This window comes from Macaca mulatta, chromosome 20 (assembly GCF_049350105.2).
Source record: "Macaca mulatta isolate MMU2019108-1 chromosome 20, T2T-MMU8v2.0, whole genome shotgun sequence".
In the NCBI taxonomy this organism is placed as follows: domain Eukaryota; kingdom Metazoa; phylum Chordata; class Mammalia; order Primates; family Cercopithecidae; genus Macaca; species Macaca mulatta.
In genome coordinates this window covers 47,049,212-47,061,023 of record NC_133425.1, presented here as the reverse complement: position 1 = coordinate 47,061,023, position 11,812 = coordinate 47,049,212, and the positions used below count along the sequence as shown (strand labels likewise).

The 11,812-nt window shown below is 42.0% G+C and overlaps 1 long non-coding RNA gene across 1 annotated transcript in view; it reads right to left on the bottom strand.

The window, feature by feature from the left end:
* Positions 1 to 476: 476 nt before the first annotated feature.
* Positions 477 to 11,812, bottom strand: part of LOC144338021 (uncharacterized) — an 82,844-nt gene continuing 71,508 nt past the window's right edge. The window contains exons 3-4 of the long non-coding RNA XR_013411739.1: positions 7,052 to 7,125; positions 477 to 1,318 (exon numbers count right to left, since the gene is read on the bottom strand). This is a non-coding gene — a long non-coding RNA (uncharacterized LOC144338021). The remainder of the gene's footprint in view (positions 1,319 to 7,051; positions 7,126 to 11,812) is intronic.

The following is an 11,812-nucleotide window of genomic DNA, read 5'->3' as shown; positions in this document are numbered from 1 at the left end:
AGGTGCTACACACTGTTAACCAAATCTCGTGAGAACTCACTCACTCTCATGAGAACAGCAAGGGGGAAGTCCGCCCCCATGATCTAATCACCTCCCACAAAGCCCCTCTTCCTACATTGAAGATTACAGGAGATTTGGGTAGGGACACAGAGCCAGACTGTATCAGACAGGGAGCCTTTTGAGTTCACACAGGAGTTAGTGGCACAAATGGGCCTGGCGTGTAGGTGTCCTGACCTCTCAGCCCAAGCTTTGTCTATCTGTGATGCTATCTTTATCATTCCACCAAGACCTGCCTAACAGTATCTGTGGATTGAGATTTGAGGTGTGCTAGGCAGACCAAACATTTCATCCCAACTGCCTAGCAACTTATCTGAAATTCTATTGTGTTTCCCTTGTTAAAATGCAAATATCTATTGCTAGAAATCAACGTAGCTGGAAAAGAACGGTAGGAAATAAGGCCAAGGCCTGGCAGAAATAAGATTATATGTGGAGTGGTGACAAGCTCTGTAGTTAGGTCAAAAGACAGAGGATGAGATGAGGTCTCTAGGGCTTTCTTCTTCATCCTGCCTGTTCCAAAAAGAAAGAAAGAAAAGAAAAGAAAGAGAGAGAGAGAGAAAGAGAGAAAGAAAAGTCAAAATTTTTAAAACTTCCAGGGAATTTCTAACTCATCAGTAACACTTGGAAGGGCAGTTTAACGTAATGGTTAAGAATGTCTCTAGGTTTTAATGAAAAAAAATAAAAAGAGGCCAGGCGCAGTGGCTCACGCCTATAATCCTAGCACGCTGGGAGGCCGAGGTGGGTGAATCACGAGGTCAGGAGATGGAGACTGTCATGCGCATCTGTGTGAAGAGACCACCAAACAGGCTTTGTGTGAGCAACATGGCTGTTTATTTCACCTGGGTGCAGATGGGCTGAGTCCGAAAAAGGAGTCAGCAAAGGGAGATAAGGGAGGGGCTGTTTTATAAGATTTGGGTAGGTAAAGGAAAATTACAGTCAAATGGGGGTTGTTCTCTGGAGGGCAGGAGTGGGGGTTACAAGGTGCTCAGTGGGGGAGTTTTTTGAGCCAGGATGAGCCGGGAAAAGGAATTTCACAAGATAATATCATCGCTTAAGGCAAGGACCGGCCATTTTCACTTCTTTTGTGGTAGAAAGTCATCAGTTAAGGCGAGGCAGGGCATTTGCACTTCTTTTGTGATTCTTCAGTTACTTCAGGCCATCTGGGCCTATCCGTGCAAGTCACAGGGGATGCGATGGCTTGGCTTGGGCTCAGAGGCCTGACAGAGACTATCCTGGCTAATACGGTGAAACTCCGCCTCTACTAAAAATACAAAAAAAAAAAAAAAAAAATCAGCTGGGTGTGGTGGTGGGCGCCTGTAGTCCCAGCTACTCAGGGGGCTGAGGCAGGAGAATGGTGTGAACCCGGGAGGCAGAACTTGCAGTGAGCCGAGGTGGCGCCACTGCACTCCAGCCTGGGCGACAGAGCGAGACTCCGTCTCAAAAAAAAAAAGATGAGATTTTATTCTGTTGCCCAGGCTGGAGTGGCATGATTATAGGTCACTGCAGCCTTCAACTCCTGGGTTCAAGCAATTCTGTCACCTCACCCTCCTTCCTGAGTAGCTAGAACCACAGGCATAAGACACCATATCTAGATAATTAAAAAAAAAAATTTTGTAGAGATGGGGATCTCACTATGTTGCACAGGCTGGTCTTGAACTCCTGGCCTCAAGTGATCCTTCTGCCTTGGCCTCCCATAGTGCTAGGATTACAGGCACTCAGCTTAGGTTTGAATCTTGATTCAGTCAGCTAACAGTTCTGTGCTTTGGGAAAACCGTTACTAAGATCTCTGAGTCTGTATTTGTAAAACGAGGATGCATCAGTTAGCTATTGTACTATAACAAACTGCCCCAAAACTCAGAGCCTTAAAACAGCAGTTATTTATTCTCATGCATCTGAGGGTTGGCAGTGGAGGCTTTGCTTCTCACTGCAGTGTGTGGGTTAGTAGTGGTGAGTCTGCTGTAGGTGTCTCTCATCATCCTCCTGCAGCCAGCAGACTAGTTGGTCCTTCTCAAGGTGAGAGCAGAGCTGCAAAGAGGCAGGAAGAAATGTGGCCTTTGAAGGCCAGGGCTCAGAACTGGCACCGTGTACTTTTAATGATGTGTTGCTGGCCAAAAGCTAAAGTCAAGTCAAGAGATACGAAAGGAAGTTCTGCCCAAAATGAGGCTATGGCAAGAATGTGGATGAAGTGAGCAGTGAAGAATTGGGGCCTCAAATGTAATTTACCACGTAGAATAATAAAACTACTTTCTCATTGCATTGCCCTCACACTTAGTTTTGAAAGTGTGTAAAGTGCTTATGATTGGCTGTGCCCTCTCAGAGAGTGGTAGGATGCCTGGAGGTGGGCCCTTTACTGGGTGAGGCTGCAATGAAAAATTTGGGGCTAAGGATTTTCCTCTTTGATTTGGGCAGCTGTTAGAGGGGGTGTCTTCTGAAGGTGAGGAAATGTGCAGCCTTCCTGGATCCATCAATTTCCTGCTTCCAAGTACAGTATTGGTCCTCACCTCACACACCAAAGAAAACAAATGGATTTGATTAGCAAATACTTTCATCTACATCCTAATTGAAGTCTCTGGGACTTCCTTGTTTTGGAAAATCCCATTTTAATGCACAGCACGTCAGGTAGCCAAAAGAATTTCCTCTCTCATCAGCTACCCCGTCCCTCCCAAACCAGGGAGTTTATCCACCATTTTCTCACCAGCCCCCTCAGTCCGTTTCTAGATAGATGTATCTAGGCTGATGGCTGGAAGATTCTCCTGTAGTTTTGATTCATCCCATGAATCACTCAATCCCAATGCATTTACAACAGAGGCAAAGGACAGCCTTCAGTGCTGCCCCGTCCAGATGTCCTCGCTCTGTGGAGCTATCTACTTGCTGCCAGGACCCCTGAGATGCAAAGCCCACTCTCCCTGGTAGAGCCTGCTGCAGTGAAACTAAATTGCAGCTGAGAAGGTGACCACTTGGCCTTCTGAAAAATCTGACCAGTTGGCACACTGTTGTCTCCAAATGAGCCGGCAGGAAACGGGGTTTCCTAAAACTTGGTTTTAAAGCACTTAGAACAGGAAACCATTTCCCATGCATGTTAGATCTCTCTAATGACCGGCTAACTAGAAACAGGCTATCTTAATACTCTGCCCCGAGCCATTACAAATGGCTTTCTTTCCAGACTTCATTAGAATATTTACTGCGATTTGGATAGAAGACTTTTGACACGGCAGTCATAAAATTTACAGGGAACCATATTTTTGTTTTTTGTTTATTTTCCTTTTTTTTTTTTTTTTCAGTCTAAGAAGAACTTGGAAGAAGTGAGGAAAGCCCTTGACTCCCCCAGCCACCAATTTCACTCATTAGTGGTCTTCATGTCTCATGACCTCTAGTTAAGAAAATAAACATCCCTGTGGTAGTCCAATAAATTGCCTTCAGAAAAAAAACAGCTTGATCTCCTTTTTGTCAACTCCTGCCTCTTTCAGAATTACAGCAAGAAAGAAAAAATTTGCAATGTGTGCGCCTTCTACATGTTAAGTTACTGAATCTTCAAAACCATCTTCTAAATGGGCATGATCGTTATCCCCATTTAGCCTCTGAGAAAATTGAGGCCAGAAGTCACCAAAAGCCACACAACTAGAGAGTGACAGAGCTAAGATTGGCATCCAAGTGACACTGAAACACAGCTCTCTCTGACCACCTTCACTGCTTGTACTTATCCTCACAGCAGATCCAGCCTGCACACAGTAGCTACTCTATGAAAAAGAACTTTGGACCCACTTTCACATTGTCTTACATTTTCTGCATCTAATACCTTCATAAAAATGATTGATCAGAGCTCCAGCAAAACTGACGTTAAGTCTCCAATCAGAGAAAGGTCACTGTGGAACATTGATGTTGCACTGTTTGCAACAGTGCAATATTCAGTAGATCTTGTAATTGCAGAGTGATGGTGACATCAGCCATTAGGAAAATATAGCAGGGTAAATGAATATTTATATGAACATTGATGGGGGATATGGGAAGAGCCACTAATTTGACTGCATGGTCAGGGAGGGATTCTGATGAGGGTGCCTTTGAGTGACATTCTGATGAGGGGGCATTCTGCGGTGGTGGTGAGTGGATGATGTGTTTGAAGAACAAGTGGCCCAAGCTGGGCGTGGTGGCTCATGTCTGTAATCCCAGCTCTTTGGGAGACCAAGGTGGGTGAATCACTTGAGGTCAGGAGTTAGATACCAGCCTGGACAACATGGTGAAACCCCACCTCTACTGAAAATACAAAAACTAGTTGGGCATGGTGGCAGGCACCTGTAATCCCAGCTACTCGGGAGGCTGAGGCAGGAGAATCGCTTAAACCCAGGAGGTGGAGGTTGCAATGAGCTGAGATCACGCCACTGCACTCTAGCTTGGGTGACAGAATGAGGCTCCATCTCAAAAAAAAAAACAAAATAAAACCAAAACAAGTGGCCCCAAGTATCTCTGATGATGTTCATGTGGTCTGGTGTTGCACTGATAATTTTAGGTATTCAAAGGTTAGTCCCTGTGGTCTAAGGTTGCATTGATAATCTTCAGTATTCGAAGTTCAAAGTTCTCTATCTGTAGCATTAATGACCAGAAATCTGCATTCCTTCATCCCATAGTTTACCTGGTGTCAAAAACATCTCCACTGAGTCTCATTTTGATGCCATGCCTTTGGTTTTTATTACAGGATGTATGAAAAATGTTTCTGTACTCTCAGTGAGGCTTTGTGGAATACAAAGCCCTCTACTTACTTACTTACTAAAGTAAGTAGTAAAGAGCACACACCTATCATGTTTCTCCCTTTTTGCCTTGATTCCTAGGAAGCTCAAGGTTAAATTGAATGTTCAATTAAAACAAAAAAGTTAACGTTAGCCTTCAAGGCTTTTGAGCATTTCTAATACTTAATCGTGAATCTGCTTTTCATTGCAAGGAGTCTCTAGTTCTCCTGGACTGGTGAATAAATAACACATGTACATAAAATCATGTGTGCCAAGAATATAAGAAGTGATGATCTGCCTAAAAATACACTTTTGTTTCTATCATTAGATGCTCTGGATAAGCCATTATTTATTACTCCATTTACATGGAGGCCAACCGTGTGACCAGATTGGATCAAAAAAAGAGAAAGAAATATTGCTATAGACAAATACACTAATGTCTCCCCCCCAATGAATCACATCCCTCCCTCCCCCAATGAATCATATCCCTCCCTCCCCCAATGAATCACATCCCTCCCTCCCTCAATGAATCACATCCCTCCCTCCCTCAATGAATCACATCCCTCCCTCCCCCAATGAATCACATCCCTCCCTTCCCCAATGAATCACGTCCCTCCCTCCGCCAATGAATCACATCTTTCCCTCCCCCAATGAATCACATCCCTCCCTCCCTCAATGAATCACATCCCTCCCTCCCCCAATGAATCACATCCCTCCCTCCCCCAGTGAATCACATCCCTCCCTCCCCCAATGAATCACATCCCTCCCTCCCCCAGTGAATCACATCTCTCCCTCCCCCAGTGAATCACATCCCTCCCTCCCCCAGTGAATCACATCCCTCCCTCCCCCAGTGAATCACATCCCTCCCTCCCCCAGTGAATCACATCCCTCCCTCCCCCAATGAATCACATCCCCCTTATTCTACCACCCTGTGTCATCTCCTCTCACATGAACACTGGGCTTGGCCATGTGATGTGTCTTAGCCAGTGAGACATCAACAAATATGCTGCAAGCAGAGGCTTGACAAGCAATCACTATGGGTATTGCCTTCTTGAAATGTTTCTGTCACCACCTAAGACAGCCAGGTCTAGCCTCCTTGAGGATGAAAGATCGTATGGAGAGAGAGGTCCAACAATTATAGCTGTTCCTCCAGCTCCATGCAGGCTCAAGAGTGAGCCCAGCTGAAACAAGCAGAGGAACCATCCAAGCAACTGAAAAGAGTAATAGGAATCGAGAAATCTTACTGATTCCAAACCTCAGTTTTGGCTTGTTGCACAGCACTAGATAATGAATACAGACGTTCAAATATTACTTTTAGGGCCAAAATTCTAGAGAATTGTTACTAAATATTTGGGTTCAATGGGGACTTGGTACATCGCTTAAAACATCAAAGTCCCTTGAAGGACTAACGTTTCCAGGAAATAACATACCAAGAACACATATTTTCTGAGAATCCACCATATAGAAGGCACCTCTCTTGGCCCGGGGGAGTGCTTTGATAAAAACACATAACCACCATCTTCAACAAGCTTAGTAGCTGATAAGGCCAAAATAATTTAGATAATCTGGGATTGGCAGGAGAACAGAGAGAGATACAAAAAAGGAGAATATTCTAAAAACAGATTTTAATAAATACTTGCATGCAATATATAGTAAAAGCAGCAACCATATCAAAAGCAAAAGAAAGGAAAAAATTTTCCACACATAGTACTAGAATAATATTAGCTAATAGAAAAAAACATGAAGCTAAGACCTCATCTCATATATAGAGAGTACTCATGTATAGAGAATATAGAGAGTACTCACAGTCAGTAATATTATACTTATATTAATTTTCATAATTACTCAGAAATTTTAATACCTGTTTATGGAACTGAAACTGAAAAACAAGTGGCCCCAAGCTGGGTGTGGTGGCTCATGCCTGTAATCCCAGATCTTTGGGAGACCAAGGTGAGTGGACTACTTGAGGTCAGGAGTTAGAGACCAGCCTGGCCAACATGGTGAATCTCCATCTCTACTAAAAATACAAGCTGACGTCAGTCATGAAAGAAGTATTTATACCACATTGATTGGTAAATGTTGGAAATCAGGGCTTTTTTGAGAATGTTTATCAACACACCATTGACAATGGAAAAGATTTATTTATTTGGCCACACATGTATTGAAAGTTAGTTTATAGAAAATTTAGGAAATGCAGTTGACTAGATAGTTCATTTCATTTATGTGGGAAAATATAGATATGTATAGAAAAATGTCAAAAGAAAATATTTTACCGTGCTTTTCTTCAGTCTATGACTTCCAAATTTTCCACAACGAGACATACGTTGCTTGTGTCATCAGTCAAAAACTAAAAATAGAACAAAAAGTTCTTTAAAAATCTCATTTTACAAAAAGACAATAAAAAGTCCTTCTCCTCAAAAACAGTAAAAATTGTAAATACTATTAATATTATGCCCAGCATCGGGTTTGAAATTGAAGCATATTTTAGCATTGAACCCTCACCGCATTCTCGGTGTGCAGATGATAATATCAAGGCTTGAAAAAGTGGAGTGACTTGGCTGAGGTCACGGAGCCTGTAAACGGCAGAGTAAATGTCTAAGTTCTTTTCACCACATAACGCTGTTTCTTTTTTTTTTTTTTTTTTTTTTTTTTTTTTTTGAGACGGAGTCTCGCTCTGTCGCCCAGCCCAGGCTGGAGTGCAGTGGCGCAATCTCGGCTCACTGCAAGCTCCGCCTCCCGGGTTCACGCCATTCTCCTGCCTCAGCCTCCCGAGTAGCTGGGACTACAGGCGCCCACAACCGCGCCCGGCTAATTTTTTGTAATTTTTAGTAGAGACGGGGTTTCACCGTGGTCTCGATCTCCTGACCTTGTGATCCGCCCGCCTCGGCCTCCCAAAGTGCTGGGATTACAGGCGTGAGCCACCGCGCCCGGCATAACGCTGTTTCAATAGTAAGTTGTGACAGATGCTAAAAATCTTTTAAAATCACTGATTCTCATAAAATCCCCACAGGTCTCTCAAGCCTGGACACAGAGGCTATTTATTCTCATTTTAGGTGGAAGTTTGTGGAGCATGGTGAAATCAGCCAATCAGAATGTGCAGAGGTTCACTCTAGAGGCACACAGGGAACCAGAACCAGTGATGCCTGAGAGTTCAAGACAGCAAGCTGCTTCCAGCCCATTGAGGGACACTGTGACTGGCCAGGCGCGGTGGCTCATGTCTATAATCCCAGCACTTTGAGAGGCTGAAGCGGATGGATCACAAGGCCAGGAGTTCGAGATTAGCCTGGCCAACATGGTAAAACCCCATTGCTAATAAAAATACAAAAATTAACTGGGGTGGTGGTGGGCACCTGCAATCCCCAGCTACTTGGGAGGCTGAGGCACGAGAATTGCTTGAACCTGGGAGGCAGAGGTGGCAGTGAGCCAAGATCATGCCAGTGCATGCCAGCCTGGGCAACAGAGCAAGACTCTGTCTCAGAAAAATAATAATAATAGTAACAGACAGCAAACTGTTCAAAGACACGGACTGTATCTTGTTCCCTGATGCATTCCCACTGCTTAGCTCCTTGCTGGTCATGGTAGCTCTCAATACATACATTTTGGATAAGTAAAGAATGGAAGCAGGGAGAAAAGGAAGGCAAGTGGAAAAGGCAGGAGAGCAACAGGAAGGTGAGAGATTGGGGCAAGGAAGAAAGAAAAACAGAAGAAAATTAACAAAAAGCAAACATAAGAAGTAAAACCATAGCAATACAGGGCCATTGAGTGTGTAAGTCACGGGCTGCCGTCCCCAGTTGCCTCTGAGTGGCTGTCAGTAATATTACAGTCAGGACAAAAGCGGACGACAAATCATCAGACAAAGTAAACACTCAGTATAATCTCTTTTAGAAGGCATGAATAATATGAAGTACATTTTAGAAATATTTCTATCAGAAGTGATTAGGTTTGGTATTTAGATGGACTGATAAGAACCATCTAGAAAATTCATTTTCCTAGAACAGGTCATTCCCAAACCACAGAGGAATCATTATCATTGATTATGGACACATTTTCATTCAGACAAATTCTGCAATGGGGTTGATAAAAATGGACCCTTCCAATGGTCTGTTTATACAACCACATCACAGGTGGTATCAGTATTTTACTAGCATTTGGAGAAAAGTTAAACTTTCCTGGAGAGTTACGTTTTTGAGGGTTTTTTTGTTGTTCGTTGTTGTTGTTGTTGTGTTTGCTTTGTTTTATTTTACCACAACTTATGTTTATTTCTCTGCGTATCCTCTCGAATTTTAATCAGTCTTCCTTGCTGCTTGACCTTCGAATGATTATTTTTTCAACCCTAAGCCAGAAGCAAGAAGCTGGCAGATATTGCAGTGATCATCAGATCCAGAGTTGGAGAAACCCAGGTTGTCCTTCTTCCCTGTGGTTATTTACTAAAACCTGGTCACTTCACTTTACCAGCATTCCAGCATTTTCATCTTTAAGATGAGGATAATAACAGCTGCTCCCTCAAAGTACTTCTGTGAGTAAGAAATGATATAATGCTCAAGTCCAGTTCGCTCAACAGTACCTGGCACTCAAGAAATGGAAAATATAATTATAGACCTTAGCACAAAATATGGTTTTCAAAGTTTTATTGGGATTGTATTTTTTTTAATGTTGATTCCTGGGCTTTATTTTAAAGTTAGAAATAAAACACAGACTCCAAATCTCCCATTAAGTTGCTAGTTTCTAAACTCATCTTAAATTCATCTTAAAGTCATCTCTGGGGTGCTGATTAGCTATAACTCAAGATTTTCTAGGTATACATGAAGTTGGATAAGCAATATTTAAATTGCAATCCTTATTTTTGACTGAAAATAATTTGTTGAAGTTATTATACAGTTGTTCAGCCTCTGAATCGAACAACAGAATGAGCATTCTTCTCTCGCTGGGTAGGGAATTCCAAATCCTAATTGAATTTGTTATAGGTTATTTTGATCCAAAGTTTAGTGAGAGCATTGGTTTGACAATTCCAATTCTAGTTTGCCATTTCCTTCAGAAATATTTGATTCCTCTTATTATTGTCCTCTGGATACCAGATTCGATATACACACCAAGAGCAAGTAAACAAACCTAACTCCAAAATCCAATATATTGGTTCCATTCAGATCCATGTTTAGAAAATCCACAATCTATGCCTTCTGGCCCAATGATTGATGACACAGTCCTCCTGCTGCCCTTTTCAAGAGCAAGCCAAACAGGAACTCAAGAAAGGAGGAACTGTCAGGAAGCCCAAAGCTGGGGTGTCCCTCCATCGCAGAACGGAAGCTCTCATCCTCAAACCCTGTATTTGCAGATGGTCATTTAATTTGTAAAGGAAATGTCCTCATAAAATGTGTTGTACTCTTTCCCACAGCTTTCAGGCTTGCTCCTTCAATCCAGCTAGTTCTTTGGTTTCTTTTTAAAAACAGAAAGGTTCACAATATTCTTATTGACAGTCTTTTCTCTCTTGTTGGCCTTGGTTTTAGATGAATAACATGATCTCATTGAGAGGGAAAGTGGGAAAGGTGCATTAGTTACAGAGACCCCAGTTCTTCCTGTGCAGTTCCCATCTGTTTCCACCAGTTTGTTTTTAGCTGGGTCCCATTTATTTCAGTGAGCCCACTCGTTCTTATTTTGGCTTCCAGTTTGGGGATAAGGGGTAAATAAGACATCTTCCAGGGAATCCTACCCCACCACTGGGTTTCAATGAGCTTCTCTTTTCTAGTCTTTCAGGAGGTGTTCTGTAGGAAACACATAGGTCTCCAAATCATACATTTCGCTACCCTAAAATTTTACCAAGATTTGAGAGAAATGAACCAACTGCTTTTTTTTCCATGAAGAAAAAGCTGTAGTGCCTAATTTGTTCTCAAGCTTGTCTTTGAAAGAACACCTGCTCCCTTTGCTGACAAAAAAGAAATTGCTGGGGCTTCCAATTTTCAAGTTATTGAACTTACAGGAATTCTTATTCTTGTTTATCTCATGCTTTCCATCCAAAAACCATCCTTCGAGTCCCTCTTCCCCTAAAAAATTTGCCAGAATCATCTAGTCTGCACACCTCCCTAACTTCTCAGAGCATTTAACATCTATTTTATTCATTTTGGGAATTGATAATATACTGTTTTGTACTTATTTCTAATTACCTTTTCCATGAGAATCATCTTAATCCTGTATAGATGCCTCAAGAGCAGAGACCATGTGTTAAACTCCTCCTGTTCTTCATATGATAACTCTTACTTCCTAAACAATCTAAATGTATATTAGATGGCCAACGAATACTTATTAAATTGGATTTCTATAATGAGTGTTTTGACAAAGTCTGTATACTTTCATAGATACATTAAAGGTAAAGAGAAGTAGAAAGTAAAACCAGGTTGGGCGTGGTGGCTCATGCCCATAATCCCAGTAATTTGGGAGGCCGAGGTGGGCAGATAACTTAAGGCCAGCAGTTCAAGACCAGCCTGGCCAACGTGGTGAAACCTCGTCTCTACTAAAAATACAAAATTAGCCAGGTCTGGTGGCAGACATCTGTAATCCCAGCTACAAGTAGGCTGAAGTGGGAAAATTGTTTGATCTAGGAGGTGGAAGTTGCAGTGAACCGAGATCATGCCACTGCACTCTAGCAAAGAAAGAAAGTAAAACTAGATCTTTTTCAGCAATTAATTCATGAAATCAACACATTAATTTTTTATTTAAAAACTCATCGAATGATTAGGATTGAAAATACCTTATCTGGTACAAATTTCCATCCAAGTTTGAATTCTTACTAATCTTTCTTAAGAAGTTATTGAAAGAAGCCTTTTCTAGGATGTTAGGTATAGTTATCACAAAAAAATTAAATAAATCGAAACAAAAAGGAGAAAAAGAAAACAGAAATAAACAACTCTTCATGAGCAATTGTAGTATATGTTACACATATGTATTTAAAACACACACACAGGCTCAGTAGGCACCTCATTTTCTGTCACTTGCTCCAAGTTATATTCCAGGTAATGGGTCAGAGGGATTAAAAGTGCTGG